Below are 23,256 nucleotides of genomic sequence, written 5' to 3'. Positions count from 1 at the left end.
ACGAAGATTCATCAACCAGCGCCAAAGTTATTGGGAATAGAATGTTGCGAATTTCCTATGGAAAATAGGTCCTAACTATAACTACCTACTGCCGACTGCCAGTAGGTAATATATATATTAACACTCACTATGAGAAAAAGGACACTCCCATGGTCTCCCAACTGGAGAACGACATGGAGATCCTCAATCTCAAACAATGGATAGAGTGCCCTACCCACACAGCGGGCCACACACTAGATCTACTCTTCACTAACATTGAAGCCACAAACATTTGTGAGGTCTTGCCATTACTCTGGTCAGACCACTCCCTCATAGTCTTTACACTGACCTTACCCACAAAATCATTGAAACCCAGAGCAACCCACCAGATTTCCAATCGAGCCTGGAGGTTAGTTAAAGAATCAAATTTCGATACTCATTTCCGGGATATCAACATAAAGTTTTCAGACGATACCACAGTATGCTCAGATGCAACCACCTTAGATTCTGGGATTTACCATACACTAAACAAGCTGGCCCCCATGCGGAAACTTAGGAAATGATCCCATATGGAAAAATGGTACACCCCACAATTAAAAAGCCTCAAGAAGGAGTGCCAGAAACTAGAACACCTATGGAGGCAGTCTAAGGACGTCGCAGTAAAACTAAGCTAAATGCTTAAGCGGAAGTCTTACAATCTTATCATTAAAAATACAAAAAGAAATTACTTCTCCCAGCGCATTCATGAAAATTGCAACTCAGCCAAAGAGCTCTTTAGAATAGTTAAGGAGCTTAACAAACCGTCTAACATCACCCAAACCCTAACCCCCTCGGTTGAGGCTTGGGAACGAATCAGTACCTTCTTCACTGAGAACATCAGGAAAATCTACTTCACCTTCAGTTCCCAAAGGCCCCTAGTACAACGGACGTAGTAAAGACCTCTAACACAGCCAACATAGTAAAGACCACGGGAGTCTCCCCCGATCGGGAAGTCACACCTACGTTAGCCAGCTTTGAGCCTCTCACAGTGGATGAGGTTCTGTTAGCTATGAGCACAGTAAAATCTGGTACCCCACTGGATCCCTGTCCCCATTTTGTTTTCCCAAAAATTGCCCCCACTCTTTGTCCCCTTATTACCCAGCTCTTTAACAAATCTCTCTGAACCGCCACCTTCCCGGGCTCATGGAAGCATGCCTCAGTGATCCCCCTTTTGAAAAAAGCGGGGACAGACATTCTTAATCCCGAAAACTATTGCCCCATTTCCCAGCTCCCCTACCTTTCTAAAGTCCTGGAGAAATTGGTGAATTTGCCAGTTGACCAGGTATCTGGAAAAGAACCATCTCCTGGACCCCTCCCAGACGGGTTTCAGAGCCAATAACAATACGGAGGCAACGCTGCTGGCAGTGACGGACAGTGTCAGACCAGCCATCGACCAAGGCAGGGCGGTGGCTCTGATACTGCTTGACCTGTCGGCAGCGTTCGACACTGTCTCCCACAATTGTCTGCTGAACATCCTCCATGGAAAAGGAGTTCACTCCACTGCCCTAAGCTGGCTGCAATCATTTCTGAGTAACCGTACCCAAGCAGTCCATATGGGACAATTCCATTCCAAACCCAGCCCCATCAGTTGTGGGGTCCCTCAAGGTGCCTCATTAAGCCCCACCCTTTTCAATGTCTATATGTCATCTTTAGCTAAAATTGGATGAAGGATGAAGGATCATGTGCGATCCCTCTGCGGTAAAGGCTTCGCCACCCTGAAGCTACTTGCCAGACTATTCCCATGGATACCACTGGACCGCAGACGCTCCGTTACGCAAGCCTTATGGTCAGTCTTTTGGACTACGGCAACGCCTTATTTGTAGGTATGAACGAGCATTTATTCACATGACTACAAGTACTGCAGAATGTTACGGCTAAACTTATCTGCAATAAAGGAAAGCTTGAGTCCGCCTCGGGGTGCCTGAAGAAACTTCACTGTCTGCCGATGCGCCAAAGGGCACTCTTCAAACTACTTTGTCATGCTCATAGTGCTCTCCATAAGACAGGCCATTCTATACTATAATTGAATTTTACGTCCCCACAAGATATCTACGATCACTCCAATCAGCCCTTGCTAGAACAAACGGATATACAAAGTAAGGACAGGTGGTCGCTCATTCTCCTATCTAGCAGCAAAAAAATGAAATGAGCTTCCTCAAGATCTAAGACACACCGCCAACTATCTCCAATTCTGGAAGAGACTAAAGACTTACCTTTTTCCCAAACCCTAATGCCTCGTCTCAGTGTTAGTTCTGCAGAATAATCAGCTCTGGTATAAGCGCCTTGATATCTCTCGGGATGAGTGTTGCACTCTACAAATAAATAAATAAATAAATAAAAAAAATATATATATATATATATATATATATATATATTCACTGAAAAAACCATAGGTTTTAGGCCTTATATAGTTAGGAATTAACATATAAAAAACCATTGAAATTCACTGAAAAAAACATAGGTTTTAGGCCTTATATAGTTAGGAATTAGCATTTAAAAAACTTTGAAAATTCACTGAAAAAACCATAGGTTTCAGGCCCTATATAGTTAGGAATTAACATATAAAAAACCACTGAAATTTCTCCTATATAATTAGTTAAACTAACTATATATTTCGCGCATTCGCAATCCACTGCTGATGAAGTCACATATTACATTATTCATGACATGGTCAGTGACATCACTGATGACATCACTGATGACATCTCAAATGACATCACTGATTACATCACTGATGACATCTAATTTGACATCAATGATCACACCACTGATGATATACTTCATGTGATAATACAATGCTCCTCCTTACACTCTAATATAACCTCTGTTACGCCTAGTGTTAAATACAGAGTATCATTTTTGAAACCATTGACACAAGAATACCAGTTACTACATACGCACTCACTGATTCCTACGTCTACACACACATTCACTCATTCAGCCATACAATCACTCATTATTACAACACTATCATATGCACTCATACACCTATGCAGACACTCACACACTGCCACTCATCCATGGAGTTACTCACACACCTAGTCAGTCCTGTAAAGAATCAATCACACTTTGATTTCTTCATCTATACAGTTAAACACAGAACAGCTTACATTTTCACAGATATACTAACACATACTTACTCACTTATAGAATCAAATCCTTCATCCATACACTTATACATCCACTCATTCTTCAATATGTAAAACATATTTAAACTTTACAAAAACACACAGACACTGGATGATGTCATCAGTGATGTCATCAGTGATGTCATTTGAGATGTCATCAGTGATGTCATCAGTGATGTCACTGACCATGTCATTAATGATGTAATATGTGACATCATCAGCAGTGGATTGCGAATGCGCGAAATATATAGTTAGTTCAACTAACTATATAGGAGCAATTTCAGTGGTTTTTTATATGTTAATACCTAACTATATAGGGCCTGAAACCTATGGTTTTTTCAGTGAATTTTCAAGGTTTTTTAAATGCTAATTCCTAACTATATAAGGCCTAAAACCTATGTTTTTTTCAGTGAATTTCAATGTTTTTTTATATGTTAATTCCTAACTATATAAGGCCTAAAATCTATGGTTTTTTCAGTGAATTTCAAAGGTTTTTTAAATGCCAATTCCTACCTGAATAAGGCCTGAAACCTATGGTTTTTTCAGTGAATTTGCAAGGTTTTGAAAATGCAAATTTTATTAGCGGATAACGTTTAAATATGTTAATATCCTTGTGGGACCACCTGAGCAGCCCTAGGGATCCGATTTTTGGACCGGAGCAAGATGCTCTCTGATTGGGCCGTATTTCTTGCCTTCTGCCCCCCCTGATTGTGCCGTATTTCTTGGCTTCTGCCCCCCTGATTATGCCATATTTCCTGCCTCATGCACCCTGATTGTGCCATATTTCTTGCCTTCTGCACCCTAATTGTGCTGTATTTTTTGCCTTCTGCTCCCTGATTGTGCCGTATTTGTTGCCTTCTGCCCACTAATTGTGCCGTTTTTTCTTGCCTTCTGCCCACTGATTGTGCCGTTTGTTGGGCCTTCAGTCCCCTGATTGTGCCATTTTTTGTGCCCCTGCCCCCCTTATTGTATTATCTTTGCCAGTATTGGTTCGCTGATGGTATTGCCTTTGTCCGTGTTTTTTTTTTGCTGCTGTTATTGTCTTTGCCTTTTTTTTCTGCCGTTATTGTCTTTGCCAGTGTTTGTTTGCTGCCGTTATTGTCTTTGCCAGTGCTTGTTTTCTGCTGGTATTATCTTTGCCAGAGCTGTGTGGGCTGTGGGAGCTGTGTGGGCTGTGAGAGCTGTGTGGGCTGTGAGAGCTGTTTGGGCTGTGAGAGATGTGTGGGCTATGAGAGCTGTTTGGGCTGTGAGAGTGTGGGCTGTGTGGGCTGTGAAGGCTGTGAGAGCTGTGTGGGCTGTGAGAGCTGTGTGGGCTGTGAGAGCTGTGTGGGCTGTGAGGGCTGTGTGGGATGTGAGGCCTGTGAGAGCTGTGTGGGCTGTGAGACCTGTGGGGCTGTGAGAACTGTATTGGCTGTGAGAGCTGTGTGTGCTGTGAGGGCTGTGTGGGCTGTGTGGGCTGTGAGGGCTGTGTAGGCTGTGAGAGCTGTGTGGGCTGTGAGAGCTTTGTGGGCTGTGAGCTCTGCTTCTTTTGTGCCTCGGTCTACCTAGGCGGGCTGTGAGAGCTGTGTGGGCTATGACAGCTGTGTGGGATGTGAGAGCTGTGTGGGCTGTGAGGACTGTGTGGGCTGTGAGGTCTCTGTCGGCTGAGAGAGCTGTGAGAGCTGTTTGGTCTGTGAGAGTGTGAGCTGTGTGGGCTGGGAGAGCTGTGTGGGCTGTGAGGGCTGTGAGGGCTGTGTGGGCTGTGTGGGCTGTGAGGGCTGTGTGGGCTGTGAGAGCTGTGTTGGCTGTGAGAGCTGTGTGGGATGTGAGAGCTGTGTGGGCTGTGAGAGCTGTGTGGGCTGTGAGAGCTGTGTGGGCTGTGAGCTCTGCTTCTTGTGTGCCTCAGTCTACCTAGCACAAGATGAATGCCAACACTTCCTGGTTTGTAGTGTTGACAGCCAATGAGCATGCAACTTTCTCTGGAAGGCATGCTGATTGGCTGCTACTGTCTATCAACACTCCAAAACAGAAACAGTTGGCAGCCATCTTGTGCCTCAGTAGACTAAGGCACAGGAAAGCAGGAAAACAAATGTGTAGAACTCAAAAAGGGGGCAGGGTAGAAGCACCCTGACCCTCTAGGCCTGCTCAGGGGGCCACACAAGGACCCCCAAGGCCCCTAAAAATTATTATTTTTTGGGGGGAAAAATCGCGGGGAGCTCGCACGGTGCGCGCACGGTGCTCGCACTGTGCGCGCTTATAGATATATGATTGATTTCAACTTGAATTTTCTCAGCAACTACTGGAGGGATTTACACAATTTAAGCAAAAGCGTGATCTGCGAATCAGACTCTACCATTTTGCCAAATTTCTTGTAATTTCGTTCAGCCGTTCGGGCTGTAGCCGTGTCTAAAGGTCCTATGGAAAATTGCATGGGGAAAACACGTTTTGGGACCCCCATTTTTTCTCGGCCCCCGCTTCACGAATCCCCCCGAAACTTTCAGGGAAGGAGCGGAGCGTAACGCGCCATCTTCTTTGAGAACTTCACATAGATTGATCAACCGGCGCCAAAGTTATTCCCAATAGAATGTTGCAGATTTCCTATGGAAACTAGGTCCTAACTATATATACCTACTGGCGACCGCCAGTAGGTAATATTTATATATATATATATATATATATATATATATATATTACCTACTGGCAGTCGCCAGTAGGTAGTTATAGTTAGGATTTTTTTCAATGTTAAATCTCAAAATTCTATTTGGAATACCTTTAGCGCCGGTTGACGAATCTGCCTGAAAATTTCCTCAAAATGGCCTCTTCGAGCTCCGGTCCGTCTCTGAAAGTTTGGGGGGGATTCGTCAAGCGGGGGCCGAGATAAAAGGGAGGTCCCAAAACGCGTTTTCCCCATGTTAATTTCCATAGGGCGATCAAGCTCACTTTTAGCCCGAACGGCTGAACGGAATTACGCCAAACTTGGCAAAATTGTAAGGACTGGTAGCCCGATGTGCCTTTGCTATGTCTCAAGATATGTGCTTCAGTGGATTTTGAGTAATTTAGGTTCAAAAAAATATATATATCTATAGGCGCGCCCCGGTACGCGCACCGTGGAGCGCACCGGACGTGCCATGCGACTTGCGCACGGAAAGCTGATTGGCTCACGGGTGTCTGTAAACATTCAAAACAGTCCGGGGAGGCCGCCATCTTGTGTCTCGGTAGGATTGAGACACAAGAGGTGACATTAAAAAAAGGGAGAAATGACTATAAGGGGGCAGGGTAGACCCCCTCCTGACCCCCTAGGCTTGATGTGGGGGCTAAAATAGGGTCCCGCGGGGCATTTAAAAAAAAAAATCGATTTGCGCGGGGGGAGCGCCAGGTACGCGCACCGGAAAGCGCACCGGGGAGCGAAGCATGGGGAAAATCCAGGGCCTTATTTATGAAGGCCTTGCGACAGTTTTGCGCCGCCTGTGCGTCACTTTTTGTGACGCACCAGCGGTGTAAAAAATGCGCCTGGTTGCGCTATATTTAAAAAGTGATGCATCTAGGTGGATGGGTCACTTTTTAAAACTCTGCGCCACATTATACCTGCGTCAGGTATAATGTATGCAGAGGGGGCGTTCCCCCGCAAAAAGCCTCGTAATAGTGACGCAGTGAAATCTATGAGATTTCACTGCGTCACTTTTAGGATGCTGTTGTGTCAAAATCTTGCGCCTGCCTCACAGCAGGCGTAAGACTGACGCAAGACCTTTCACATGGGGCTTTCCCCATGTGAAAGGACGCATTACTGGAGTTGCGTCACTTTTGTGACACACTCCAGCAATGCGTCCCTTTTGTGCTTACAGATACGTCAGAAATACTGACGTATCTGTAACTCCTTGCGACATGATTCGTCATACATTAAATATGACACATCTGGAATGTCGTAAGGAGTGCGCACAGAAAAGTGACGCATCGCTGTTTTCACGCAGCGATGCGTCATTTTTCAGAAATGAGGCCCCCAGTTTATTCACTGTGTCACCTCTACGACCCTTACTTGCGTCAATACGTCCCTTTTGCATACATTACACCTGAGGTAGGAATAATGTGGCGCAGTGGCTTACAAAGTGACGTAACTACCTAGATGCGTCACTTTGTAAATATGACTGAATAGGGTGTATTTTTTACAGCACTGGTGCGTCACAAAAAGTGACGCTCTGGTGGTGTTAAAGTGACGCATGGCCTTATAAATGAGTCCTTCAGTCTCCTACTCATGCGTCATGTTAATTTTATGACGTATTATGTTGGAAGTTCTTACAGATACGTCAGTATTTTAGACGTATCTGTTAGCGCAAAAGTAATGCATTGCTGGAGTGTGTCTCAAAAATGAAGCAACTCCAGCAATGTATCCTTTCACATGGGGCCAAGCCCCATGTGAAAGGGCCTGCACGCCTGCTGTGAAACAGGCGTAAGATTTGGACGCAACAGCGTCATAAAAGTGACGCAGTGATATCTCATAGATTTCACTGCGTCACCTCTACGACCCTTTCTTGCGTCAATACGTCCCTTTTGCATACATTACACCTGACGTAGGAATAATGTGGCGCAGGGGCTTACAAAGTGACACATCTACCTAGATGCGCAACTTTGTAAATATGAATAAATAAGGTGCATTTTTTACTGGACTGATGTGTCACAAAAAGTGACGCTCTGGTGGTGTTAAGGTGACGCATGGCTTCATAAATGAGGAATTCAGCTTTCAACTCCAGCAATGCATCTTTTTCTACCCTTCCACACCCCGTTCCTTTTCAACATATTCACTCTTCTTCTCCTTACTTTCCTTCCCAACACTCACCTTCTTTCAGTCCCCCTACTTCGCTTCCTTTCTCCTCTTATACCTTTCTGTTCTTTCTTACTCATTTTCCTTTCCATTATCAATGCACTCCTTTTCACTTACTCTTTTTCATTTTTTAAAGAATATAGCTCTTTGATGAGAATTGGAGGTAGTTCTGAAAAGAACTTTTTGCTTTCTTCTTTTTTCAAAACAGGAACAAAAACAGGGAATGGAAACTGCTCAACAGGAGCAAAAAAATAAATAAAAATGAGGGGTGGAAAGGGCAGTGATGGTTCTCCAATGCTCGAACCATGAGCTGGACACTTTGCTCCCCAAAGGTAAGGAGTTGATTGCAGTATCTGCATCTCAGGACACCATGGTTAAAAGCAGTTTGGATATTTGGCACAAGCTCCTGCGATTGCCCCCTCCCAGAAGTAGTTGCTCCTCCGGTGGATGTAAAGGCCCTATCACTGGGTACCTCTTGTGCCAGAGCCCTGACACTTTCCCGGGCAAAATTCTGGGGGTGCTTCCTCTCCACATGCCGTATCATCGTAAAGTTCCCAAATGAGTATTTTTTTGGGGGTCACCCTGTGACAGGACCTGTTTGCAGATCCTGCACTCCACTTTTGGAGCATTCACCTTTTTTTGGTTAGGTGGTATTTTAAAACATTTCCCAAAAAAATGTTCCTTCACCTTTGGTTGAGGAGGCTCTTCATTGATGAATTCAGGTTCTTCATCACTGCTGGATTCTCTGGCAGCCATGGTAAACCAAGAAAGATCCAGGAGCAAAAAAGAGGTCTTTCAGTCACAAAAGTGAAAGAAGAAGTGAAGGAAATGGGTGGGGATTTCATTCTTTGTAAAACAAAAATGTAAGCAACCAATGAAAAGTGTTATTTTAATGTCACATGACTTGAGGCGCTGACGCTGTGCGCACCGGAGTGCTTCCGGGTGCGCACACGCGGCGTAAACGTAGGCGCTTCCGGGGCGCATACGCGGCGCGAACGTAGGCGCTTCCGGGGCGCATACGCGGTGCGAACGTAGGCGCTTCCGGGGCGCATACGTGGCGCAAACGTAGGCACTTCCGGGGGCGCTTACGTTGCGCGCCGAAGTGACGTCTTCATAGTTTTACGGAAATGCTAAATCATTTTCATTTCCTTATAAAAAAAAATGCTTTTATTTGTATGGTACGAAATGTTTTGCGTTAATATTAACTTTTCATTCACATTTTTTTCACGAACGAAAGTAGCGCTCTAGGGGTGCGCTTTCCGGAGAGCTTACCGGAGCGCACACCCAGAGCGCCCCAGGAAAAAATTATCAAAAAAAAATTAATACTTACACAAAACAGAAAATTGTGAAAAAAATCATAGGTTAGAAACTTGATATAGAAAGGAATTAGCATTTAAAAAACCAATGAAATTCACTGAAAAAACCATAGGTTTCACACCAGTTATAGTTAGGAATTAGCATTTAAAAAACCTATTAAATTCACTGAAAAAACCATAGGTTTCACACCAGTTATAGTTAGCTGGAAATTTTACTGACATAAAACCATTGAAATTCCCACGTTATAGTTAGTTGGACTCACTATAACTTGCGCGCCTGCAATGCACTGCTGATGACGTCACATATTACATCACTCATGACATGGTCAGTGACATCACTCATGACATCACTGATGACACCATCCTTGTGACAGAGTGAGAGACCTCCTTTCAGTGTAATTTAAGCCTTGAAACACATATTCAAAAATAGTATTTAACATTTTCAAAAAAATTGAGATACCCATACCAGTTACAACAAACAATTCAGTAATTCCACCATCAATATACACATCCACTCATTCACCAACAGTTCTATATAGTCACTCATACATATACTCACTCATTATATGTAGTGATACACCTATACATCCTGTTACACTTCGACAGTCATCCAAAAGTTACTCACACACATATTCACACATGCAAAAAAACTATTGAACATCCATTTATTTGCATATACAGCAATACACACACTACCACTTTACTTCTAGGAAAACCTACACATACTTACTCTCTTAAACAATCACTTATAAAAACACATACTTATTTAAACAGGAACTCTTACAATCTCTCACTCTCACATATACTCACTTATATAAATCAATACTCACATATACTAGATTAAAACATATGTTGTTACTGAAAAAGACAATAGTAAGACAGTCGTTTATTCACTAACATACACATATACACACTCATCCATCCATACAGTTTTGTACATATGCTGTCTTCAAAACACATACAAACAGTGAGTCAGTCACCAACCCATACAGCCACTTATACACATAGTGAAACACTGATACATACATTTCAATATTTAAAATTTACTTGCTAATATATGTATTCACTAAGATACACTTAATAAGGCAGTTAACCAATCAATTCTTATATTAACAAACATCCATTTACACACTTATTTAACCATTTATTCTTCCATCGTCCTTTACAAATACATATATAAAACATATATGTTTTTCAGAAAGACACACATTCACTGGATGGTGTCATCAGTGATGTCATGAGTGATGTCACTGACCATGTCATGAGTGATGTAATATGTGACGTCATTGGCAGTGCATTGCAGGCGCGCAAGTTATAGTGAGTCCAACTAACTATAACGTGGGAATTTCAATGGTTTTATGTCAGTAAAATTTCCAGCTAACTATAACTGGTGTGAAACCTATGGTTTTTTCAGTGAATTTAATAGGTTTTTAAAATGCTAATTTCTAACTATAACTGGTGTGAAACCTATGGTTTTTTCAGTGAATATATATATATATGTATATATATATGCTGCTGTTCGCTGGTACTGGTAAGTCATTTTTTAAGGATTTTGAAGGGTTTTGAGCGTAGGGAGAATTTAAGGGGATGTCTAGAAGGTAGTTACAGTGTTGTTTGTAGGTTTGTTGTATATTTAAATGCATATCTGTTATTATTTTTGAGTAGTTTGTAGATTTTCATTTTTGCATACTATTTTGTAATGTTTTGTGAAATTAGGTTATGTCAGTTATTTTTTGTTGATGAACTGTTATACATATGCATTTTTGGGAGTGTAATGTGTTTTGGCAGTTGGGTTGTATATGTTACTTTACAGGTTTTGTCTACTATCAAATCCTATGGCAAACAGGAGTTTACATGTTTTTTTTAAAAAAGGAACTCATTTGTGACTTATAGTAAACTAATACATTTTATTTTTTAATACACTTTTTCAAGTTTGTTATGGTTCCTACATACTTGTGAATGCTTTGACAGAATTCTATTGATTTGTCTCATGTTTGCATTTTTTGGAGGCTTTTTTAACACTATTTTCCAATTTGTGATGGTTTGCTGTTTTGTAATACTTGGATTCACAAACGTCTGCAACTAGAGAACATAAGTATTATTTCATTTTGAGTGGGACATGTAATTTTGAAATGTTTTTGTTAATATTATGTGATTGTAAGGTTGCTATCATGTGTTGTAATTATTTTATGTGATGTGTTGAAGTTGTTTTTTTAAATTTTCAGTTGGTGATTTTTATATTTTATTGTGAATAATTGATATTTAAATTTATTATAACACTCTTTATTAATATTGGTATTTTACTTGTTTTTGACTGAAGTAATACAACATCATATGTGTTGTTCGAAATAGCAAAAAAATGTGGTTTGTTAGTTTAGCATTTATCATAGTTTATGAGGATTTTGTTAGGTTACTATTTATTTTATAATATGGTTTTAGCAATCATTTCTGTCACCTCAGGCCACGCCCCCTTCCTTCACCATTGTGCAAACATGCCCAGGTTACTGGCAGCAGTGGCAGAGATCATGAACACAGAAGTGAATAGTATTATTAACATGTCTCTTCAGAAAGCTGTCTTACCACAGGTCTGGAAACAGACTAAGATCTTCCCACTTCTAAAAAAGCTGTCATTGGACCCCCTTAGCCCAGGGAATTACCAGCCTATCCCCCTCCCACCTGCTTTGGCTAAGCTGGGTGAGAAGGTGGTTAACAAACAGCTTAGGGAATTTGTGGAAAGGGAGGGACTCCTGCATCCAGCCCATTCAAGGTTTCGGGCTTCTCACAGTACAGAATCAGTCCTGGTTGAGGAGTCGGAGGTCATCCATGAAATTGCAGTGTGTGCCATCTCACAAGCATGAAAATATAACTAAATCTGGAACTGGGCAAAATATGGACACTAAGAAAACACACAAATAGCAATTCCTCCACCGTGGAGTACCTCATAACCTTCCCCTGCAATCTTCGGTATGCAGGATGACTACAAGAAAGGTAAAAACACATATCTGTGAAAACTGTAGTAACATGTGATGTAGGAAATACACTACAAAAATGGACATACCGCCAACGACATTAGATGGATGGTGATTGAACAAATTGGCCATATCCCAAATACAGTAGGTGTACTAGTGGATGGCATGTCCAACAATAAGATAAGATTTAATGACAAATGACAATATTCCATGGCACATTGCTTTACAAAGTCATTAATGCCAGGGACCTCTGCAAACCGGCATAACTGAGGTACCCATTATCATACAATGCACTCTTTCACCTGATTCCCGACTCCTTGAATATTATCAAAGTTTTAATTAAATACTGTCTGAAGAGGGCTTGTGACCCTTTGAAGGTGCATGCATCCTACAAATGGCAACCCTATAACCAGTAGTACCGCCATTCAAAGAAGGTACTCTCTGTCTCTACAAAGCAAACTGTGATGTACTGAGAAAATACCCCAGTACATTGTGTACCATGCCCAGGATGAAGAGATTGGGAATAGGGAAATACATCCCTCTATCATTAAAAAAACATGTTTTTCATTTCTATACCCCCTATGGTACTGTAATGGGCACTGCAATGGGGCAAACATCACTGGGTTTCCCAGCTCCTGTTATGATTGAATGCTTAATAGGAATTAAATGCTCCACCTTCTTCAAGAAAACTCTCCAAAGGACCTTGTTATTTATGTTCCTAGTGGAAACGTCACTGTGTTAGTCACACCTTTAATATACATGAATAACCATTCCAAACAGGTGGCCATAAATGATTGAGATACACCGAACAGTGTAAAAGCTGGTAGGACCCCTCCCTTGTAGGCAGAGCAGGAGGGCAGGCCCTCCTCCAGACACGCGGTCTTGGTGACGCTTGCCTGTCACTCAAGGGGGCCATGGAGCTGGGCCAAAGGGCTTATCTCCTCGGTGCCCAACCACAATGCACTGCACCCAAGAGAACAATCCCTTCACTCTCAATCAGTATGGGCACTTCGCAGAAAAAGTACAGCCTAATTGAATAAAGTCCTGATAAGAGCCACCACAAGCGAGACCTCTGCTTGTGGTCCAATCAGTATAAAGGCACGTAGTAACTAGAGAAGGAATTGTCCTATCACAGACACAATCAGCGCATTTCCCTGATTCAGCGCATGCAGTGAATATTTGTATGTAGTCTCCTAGCCTTCTGGTTCCAGATTATCTTTCGGACCTCACGAGGAGGAACACTAGGTGTATCAGATGTTGAAACACCATGAAAGAGTAGGTATGAGTGGGGAGGAAGGCTCTCACAAAATTCACCACTTAACTCGAGCACCAGATCTGATAAATAACTAATACTGTATACATATGTATTTTTAGAGTGTGACTACAGGGTCCACCCCCTCGAAGTTATCCATGTTGTGAAGTGCTACAAAACAAGTAGGTTATAAATTAGGTTCCATGCCATTTGTTACAATGTATAGATATGTCACACGACCATCACTCACTCTGTAGGAAAATATCTAGGATGCATCCACAGTGCATTTGGAATGCGGCAGACAAAAGCTAATTGTTGCTGGAGGTTTCAGCATGTTTTGAACATGACCTAATTTGCACCCTGCTTGGGTACTTCCCATGCTCCATATATTATATTTACCTAACAATAATGTCTTGCTCATTAATATTGTCTTACAGGAAAACTATGGAAAAAGGCACTTTGAAGAAACAGTGAGTTTAAACCTAACCTTACTTACGCACGTCTTAGTGCACATGCGTTTAATGAGGCGTTCCTGACGAAAGCCAAAGTGACCCTTTTGGGGCACTTAGTACAAATGGCTGAAACATTGTTGACCATATTAAAGGGTGAATGAAAAATTGAAGTATCATTTATACACAAACAATGCTTTTAAACTTGCCCAATATCACCAATAATTAAATACTCGTCTGGGTAGGTGACCTTAAGTCAATTTTAAATCACCTGCACCTTTTCAATTCACTGAGAAAACAACCAGCTCTTCTGTAATTAGGTGTCGAAGAACACCTTGAAGGCATTCAGCTTCCAAAGTGGGAACCCATTTATGAAGGGTCATATGTTGCGCAAACAAGTACTTGCTCTTGTGTTTTTTTATAGGTATATTGAAGGAAAGATGAGCGAGTAGTCGTTCTCTTTCTCTTTTTCTGTTTATGAGTAGTTTAGGAATGTACATAATGTAAATAGAAATTAATTTTGAAATATGTTTTGGGCTTTCAAGTGATGTTTTTAATTATTTATATTCTATATTCTTTGGGTGAAAAGTAAAACTGCAGAAAGATATTCATTAGATCTGATAATTGACAGGTAGGCTGTATACAGCCTTTCTGAATGTTTTACAAACTCTTAAATAGTATTGATAACTTAATTTGAATATATTAGAAATACTCCTACCTGGAGAACTTCACAAATGTCTTAAAATGGATCCCGAATCGAAGCAGAATAGATGTTCCACCAGGAACCCGCAAACAATTCAGCGAAGACATCATTGACTTCATCAGCCCACATGCCCTCCCCTCCGAAAACTACATTCTACTGGGAGACTTCAACTTCCACCTAGAAAAGAAAAACGACAGCAACACCACCACCCTCCTGGACAACCTGGACAATCTCGGACTCAAACAACTTGTTGACACCCCCACCCACTTAGCCGGACACACGCTCGACCCTATCTTCACCTCCAGCAAACACATCTCCTTCAATCACACCACAGCTCTCCATTGGACGGACCACAGCTGTGTTCACTTTGGCTACAAAACAACCAAAACTCACAACCCCCACAACCCATACCTCGAAGAAAATGGAACAAAATCACCACTGACCAACTCCTCACATCACTCAACCAAAACCCTCCTGCCCTCTCATCGGATCCAAACGAAGCTGCCACCAAACTCAAACAATGGATCACTCACAGCGCTGACGAATTAGCACCCCTAAAAAAACACCAGATCAAACAAGGCAGAAAAAAGGCACCCTGGTTCAACGATGACCTTAAGAATTCAAAGAAATTTTGCCGAACTCTCGAAAAAACAGGGAGAAAAAACCCAACCACGGACAACCTGACCACCTTCAAGGCAGCCACCCGCAAACACCACCAATTGATCCGATCCACCAAGAAATCAGCACTCAAGGATCGACTCGACAACAACGTCCACAACAGCAAGGAACTATTCAACATCGTCAAAGAATTTACCAACCCCATCGCAGCCTCAAACGACATTACTCCCTCCCAAGACCTCTGCAACTCGTTATCCTCTTTCTTCTACAACAAAATCAACGACATACATAACAGCTTTAACAGCAGCTCGAAAGAACAACCCACCCCACCCACTTCCAAAACCGAAACGTTCTCTAACAACCTCAACACCTGGAACCCAATCACCACTGAAGACACCATCCGCCTAATGAACTCTATCCATTCAGGTTCGCCAACGGACCCCTGTCCCCACCACATCTTCAACAAAGCAGACTCCATCATCGCACCCCATCTCCGTGATGTCATCAACTGCTCCTTCAACTCCACTACCTTCCCGGAGAGCTGGAAAGACGCCGAACTCAGTGCCCTCCTGAAGAAACCCACAGCGGAACCCTCTGAGCTTAAGAACTACCGCCCCATTTCCCTCCTCCCATTCCCTGCCAAGGTCATTGAGAAAGCCGTCAATAGACAGCTCGCTGCCTTCCTTGAATCCAACAACTCCCTCGACTCTTCACAGTCCGGCTTTAGAGCCAAACACAGCACCGAAACCGCCCTCATTGCAGCAACGGATGACATCCGAACGCTGCTGGACAACGGAGAAACAGTTGCCCTAATCCTACTCGACCTCTCCGCCGCCTTCGACACAGTCTGTCATAGCACCCTCATACAACGACTCAGCAACGCCGGAATACAGGGAAAAGCCTTGGACTGGATCATCTTGTTCCTCGCTGGGAGAACCCAGAGAGTCCGACTCCCCCCATTCAAATCAGAGACCACCGAAGTCATCTGTGGAGTCCCACAAGGCTCATCACTCAGTCCCACCCTCTTCAATGTTTACATGATTCCCCTCTCATCCATCGCCCGACAACACAACCTCAACATCATCTCCTACACTGACGACACCCAGCTGATCCTTTCCCTCACCAAGGACCCTAACATCGCCAAAACGAATCTTCATGAAGGTATGAAAGAAGTAGCCGAATGGATGAAAAACAGCCGCCTAAAACTTAACTCAGACAAAACGGAAGTTCTCATCCTAGGATCTTCCCCCTCTGCCTGGGACAACTCATGGTGGCCACCGGCCCTGGGCACAGCACCCATACCAACGGACCACGCACGCAACCTGGGCTTCATCCTAGACTCCTCCCTCTTGGTGACCAGACAAGTTAACACCGTCTCATCCTCCTGCTTCAACGTACTCCGTATGCTCAAAAAAATCTTCCGTTGGATTCCCACCGAAACAAGAAAGACTGTCACTCACGCTCTGGTCACCAGCAAACTGGACTATGGAAACACCCTCTACGCCTGAACCACAGCCAAATTACAGAAAAAACTCCAACGCATCCAAAATGCATCTGCCAGACTCATATTGGACATCCCTCGCCAAGCTCACATTACCGGCCACTTAAAAGACCTCCACTGGCTTCCCGTCAACCAGAGAATAACGTTCCGTCTCCTCACCCACGCTCACAAGGCCCTCTACAAACTAGGACCCGAATGCCTCAACACACGACTGTCCTTCTACACACCCTCCCGACAACTAAGATCCTCCAACCAAGCACTTTCCGCAGTTCTGCGCATCCACAGATCCACCATGGGAGGAAGATCCTTCTCCTACCTGGCGGCCAAGACCTGGAACTCTCTCCCCACCCACCTCCGCCTCACACAGAACCACATTTACTTCAGAAAGGAACTTAAAACCTGGCTATTCGATAAATAATGCACCCCCTCCCACAAGCGCCTTGAGACCCTATGGGTGAGTAGTGCGCTATACAAATACTTGAACTTGAACTTGATATATGAGTATAGGGTGCATGTGCATGAGTAAAGTTAAAGATGTAGAATTAGGGGTTTGGCTATAGGATTATTGGTTTGAGGTATAGTACTATGGTAAAAAGGTTAATGGTATAGTAGTAGGGTTTTAGGGTCTTGGGGTAAAAGTTATAAGTTATATAATGTTATATAAATTATAAAGAGGTACGGGTAAGTGTAAGGGGTCGCAGCTTAGGGGTCTAGGGTTGAATGTGTGTGGCTAGGGATGAAGGTCAGTAATTGGGTTAAGAGTAAAGGGAAAGAACAGTATGCAATCAGGGTTAAGAATTAAGAATTTTGAGACCATGGTTAATTGTTTGGGTATATGGTCAAGAGTTTGGGATATGGGGATAAAATGGTCAGGGGCTAATGGTACGTAGTTAATCATTTGGGGGTTAGGAATAATGACTTGAAGTATAGTGTTAAGGGTTTGTAGTAAAAGGTTAAATAATGTTGGTATATTTAGGTAAGGATTTAGGGTGAAGGGTTATTGGATGGGGTTACTTGTACTAAGGTAAGGCTTACAAGTATGGGAAATGGTTAAAGTTACAAAGTCAAGGATTAAAGATATGTGGAGAAAGATTTGGAGTATACTTTTAACAGTTTGGGAAATTGGGTTAGGGTATTAGGGTAAAATGGGTTTGGAATTACGGGTTACATCTAAGGATATAGGCTAGGAGATAATGATCATGGAATGTAGTCAGTAAGCTTAAGGGGTTAGAGGATAGAAATATGATTAATGGTACAGTGTAATGGGTTAAAGATGCATGGTTAAAGTTAAAGGGGTAGGGTTTGGGATATATGGTTACAGATTATTAGTGCAAGGAAAATTATTAGGGATGTAGGATAAAAGCTTTGGGGTAAAGTTTTAAGAGCTAAAGGTTTGGGATATAGAGGTTGGTGTTCATGGGTTAGAGGGTTACATTTAAGGGTATGGGATTGAAGGTTTTGTTTATAGGGATTTGAGGTAAAGCTAAAGGATGAGGGGCCAGATGTAGGTCAGTCGGTAACGGCCGAAAATCGGTATTTTCGGCCATTACCGATCGGTAAATAGGTGATCACTATGTAGGGGGCATTATTTTACCGAATCTGTACAATTACCGATTCGGTAATTTTACCGATTCGGTAACATAAAAAATCGGTAAATTTACCGAATGTGAGCCACCCAGATGTACGTGGGACTCTTCAGAGTCCCAAAGGCCTTACTGAATCGGTATTTTACCATCAAATCCAATTTGAGAGTAAAATACCGATTCCGATGTGCATGCACATGTGTGCATGTACACCTATGCCATGTGACAGGCAGACCTGCCCTTAGGGCATGTATGCCTGCCACATGGCACCAGAGCCTGTTTTGGGGGTGCCAGAGGGTGTGAAAGTGACACCCCCTGCACCCTTTTGAAATTCGGTATTTACCGATTCGGTAAATACCGAATCGGTAATGCCCATTTATTCCTATGGGCTTCAAAGCCCATAGGAATGAATGGGCATTACCGATTTGGTATTTACCGAATCGGTAAATACCGAAATCATCCAATTCGGTATTCCAGCACATCTGGAATACCTACATGTCCACCCCATAGATTTACCAATTTTTAATTACCAAATCGGTAAAATTCAGTAATTGAAAATCGGTAAATCTATTTCACCTACATCGGGCCCATAGTGTTAGAGGTTAAAGGTAAAAACTATTGAACATCCATTTATTTGCATATACAGCAATACACACACTACCACTTTACTTCTAGGAAAACCTACACATACTTACTCTCTTAAACAATCACTTATAAAAACACATACTTATTTAAACAGGAACTCTTACAATCTCTCACTCTCACATATACTCACTTATATAAATCAATACTCACATATACTAGATTAAAACATATGTTGTTACTGAAAAAGACAATAGTAAGACAGTCGTTTATTCACTAACATACACATATACACACTCATCCATCCATACAGTTTTGTACATATGCTGTCTTCAAAACACATACAAACAGTGAGTCAGTCACCAACCCATACAGCCACTTATACACATAGTGAAACACTGATACATACATTTCAATATTTAAAATTTACTTGCTAATATATGTATTCACTAAGATACACTTAATAAGGCAGTTAACCAATCAATTCTTATATTAACAAACATCCATTTACACACTTATTTAACCATTTATTCTTCCATCGTCCTTTACAAATACATATATAAAACATATATGTTTTTCAGAAAGACACACATTCACTGGATGGTGTCATCAGTGATGTCATGAGTGATGTCACTGACCATGTCATGAGTGATGTAATATGTGACGTCATTGGCAGTGCATTGCAGGCGCGCAAGTTATAGTGAGTCCAACTAACTATAACGTGGGAATTTCAATGGTTTTATGTCAGTAAAATTTCCAGCTAACTATAACTGGTGTGAAACCTATGGTTTTTTCAGTGAATTTAATAGGTTTTTAAAATGCTAATTTCTAACTATAACTGGTGTGAAACCTATGGTTTTTTCAGTGAATATATATATATATGTATATATATATGCTGCTGTTCGCTGGTACTGGTAAGTCATTTTTTAAGGATTTTGAAGGGTTTTGAGCGTAGGGAGAATTTAAGGGGATGTCTAGAAGGTAGTTACAGTGTTGTTTGTAGGTTTGTTGTATATTTAAATGCATATCTGTTATTATTTTTGAGTAGTTTGTAGATTTTCATTTTTGCATACTATTTTGTAATGTTTTGTGAAATTAGGTTATGTCAGTTATTTTTTGTTGATGAACTGTTATACATATGCATTTTTGGGAGTGTAATGTGTTTTGGCAGTTGGGTTGTATATGTTACTTTACAGGTTTTGTCTACTATCAAATCCTATGGCAAACAGGAGTTTACATGTTTTTTTTAAAAAAGGAACTCATTTGTGACTTATAGTAAACTAATACATTTTATTTTTTAATACACTTTTTCAAGTTTGTTATGGTTCCTACATACTTGTGAATGCTTTGACAGAATTCTATTGATTTGTCTCATGTTTGCATTTTTTGGAGGCTTTTTTAACACTATTTTCCAATTTGTGATGGTTTGCTGTTTTGTAATACTTGGATTCACAAACGTCTGCAACTAGAGAACATAAGTATTATTTCATTTTGAGTGGGACATGTAATTTTGAAATGTTTTTGTTAATATTATGTGATTGTAAGGTTGCTATCATGTGTTGTAATTATTTTATGTGATGTGTTGAAGTTGTTTTTTTAAATTTTCAGTTGGTGATTTTTATATTTTATTGTGAATAATTGATATTTAAATTTATTATAACACTCTTTATTAATATTGGTATTTTACTTGTTTTTGACTGAAGTAATACAACATCATATGTGTTGTTCGAAATAGCAAAAAAATGTGGTTTGTTAGTTTAGCATTTATCATAGTTTATGAGGATTTTGTTAGGTTACTATTTATTTTATAATATGGTTTTAGCAATCATTTCTGTCACCTCAGGCCACGCCCCCTTCCTTCACCATTGTGCAAACATGCCCAGGTTACTGGCAGCAGTGGCAGAGATCATGAACACAGAAGTGAATAGTATTATTAACATGTCTCTTCAGAAAGCTGTCTTACCACAGGTCTGGAAACAGACTAAGATCTTCCCACTTCTAAAAAAGCTGTCATTGGACCCCCTTAGCCCAGGGAATTACCAGCCTATCCCCCTCCCACCTGCTTTGGCTAAGCTGGGTGAGAAGGTGGTTAACAAACAGCTTAGGGAATTTGTGGAAAGGGAGGGACTCCTGCATCCAGCCCATTCAAGGTTTCGGGCTTCTCACAGTACAGAATCAGTCCTGGTTGAGGAGTCGGAGGTCATCCATGAAATTGCAGTGTGTGCCATCTCACAAGCATGAAAATATAACTAAATCTGGAACTGGGCAAAATATGGACACTAAGAAAACACACAAATAGCAATTCCTCCACCGTGGAGTACCTCAAAACCTTCCCCTGCAATCTTCGGTATGCAGGATGACTACAAGAAAGGTAAAAACACATATCTGTGAACACTGTAGTAACATGTGATGTAGGAAATACACTACAAAAATGGACATACCGCCAACGACATTAGATGGATGGTGATTGAACAAATTGGCCATATCCCAAATACAGTAGGTGTACTAGTGGATGGCATGTCCAACAATAAGATAAGATTTAATGACAAATGACAATATTCCATGGCACATTGCTTTACAAAGTCATTAATGCCAGGGACCTCTGCAAACCGGCATAACTGAGGTACCCATTATCATACAATGCACTCTTTCACCTGATTCCCGACTCCTTGAATATTATCAAAGTTTTAATTAAATACTGTCTGAAGAGGGCTTGTGACCCTTTGAAGGTGCATGCATCCTACAAATGGCAACCCTATAACCAGTAGTACCGCCATTCAAAGAAGGTACTCTCTGTCTCTACAAAGCAAACTGTGATGTACTGAGAAAATACCCCAGTACATTGTGTACCATGCCCAGGATGAAGAGATTGGGAATAGGGAAATACATCCCTCTATCATTAAAAAAACATGTTTTTCATTTCTATACCCCCTATGGTACTGTAATGGGCACTGCAATGGGGCAAACATCACTGGGTTTCCCAGCTCCTGTTATGATTGAATGCTTAATAGGAATTAAATGCTCCACCTTCTTCAAGAAAACTCTCCAAAGGACCTTGTTATTTATGTTCCTAGTGGAAACGTCACTGTGTTAGTCACACCTTTAATATACATGAATAACCATTCCAAACAGGTGGCCATAAATGATTGAGATACACCGAACAGTGTAAAAGCTGGTAGGACCCCTCCCTTGTAGGCAGAGCAGGAGGGCAGGCCCTCCTCCAGACACGCGGTCTTGGTGACGCTTGCCTGTCACTCAAGGGGGCCATGGAGCTGGGCCAAAGGGCTTATCTCCTCGGTGCCCAACCACAATGCACTGCACCCAAGAGAACAATCCCTTCACTCTCAATCAGTATGGGCACTTCGCAGAAAAAGTACAGCCTAATTGAATAAAGTCCTGATAAGAGCCACCACAAGCGAGACCTCTGCTTGTGGTCCAATCAGTATAAAGGCACGTAGTAACTAGAGAAGGAATTGTCCTATCACAGACACAATCAGCGCATTTCCCTGATTCAGCGCATGCAGTGAATATTTGTATGTAGTCTCCTAGCCTTCTGGTTCCAGATTATCTTTCGGACCTCACGAGGAGGAACACTAGGTGTATCAGATGTTGAAACACCATGAAAGAGTAGGTATGAGTGGGGAGGAAGGCTCTCACAAAATTCACCACTTAACTCGAGCACCAGATCTGATAAATAACTAATACTGTATACATATGTATTTTTAGAGTGTGACTACAGGGTCCACCCCCTCGAAGTTATCCATGTTGTGAAGTGCTACAAAACAAGTAGGTTATAAATTAGGTTCCATGCCATTTGTTACAATGTATAGATATGTCACACGACCATCACTCACTCTGTAGGAAAATATCTAGGATGCATCCACAGTGCATTTGGAATGCGGCAGACAAAAGCTAATTGTTGCTGGAGGTTTCAGCATGTTTTGAACATGACCTAATTTGCACCCTGCTTGGGTACTTCCCATGCTCCATATATTATATTTACCTAACAATAATGTCTTGCTCATTAATATTGTCTTACAGGAAAACTATGGAAAAAGGCACTTTGAAGAAACAGTGAGTTTAAACCTAACCTTACTTACGCACGTCTTAGTGCACATGCGTTTAATGAGGCGTTCCTGACGAAAGCCAAAGTGACCCTTTTGGGGCACTTAGTACAAATGGCTGAAACATTGTTGACCATATTAAAGGGTGAATGAAAAATTGAAGTATCATTTATACACAAACAATGCTTTTAAACTTGCCCAATATCACCAATAATTAAATACTCGTCTGGGTAGGTGACCTTAAGTCAATTTTAAATCACCTGCACCTTTTCAATTCA

Source organism: Lissotriton vulgaris, chromosome 2_1 (genome assembly GCF_964263255.1).
Source record: "Lissotriton vulgaris chromosome 2_1, aLisVul1.2, whole genome shotgun sequence".
NCBI classification, from domain to species: domain Eukaryota; kingdom Metazoa; phylum Chordata; class Amphibia; order Caudata; family Salamandridae; genus Lissotriton; species Lissotriton vulgaris.
The sequence above is the reverse complement of the archived record's forward strand: the minus strand, read 5'-3'. Positions refer to the sequence as shown.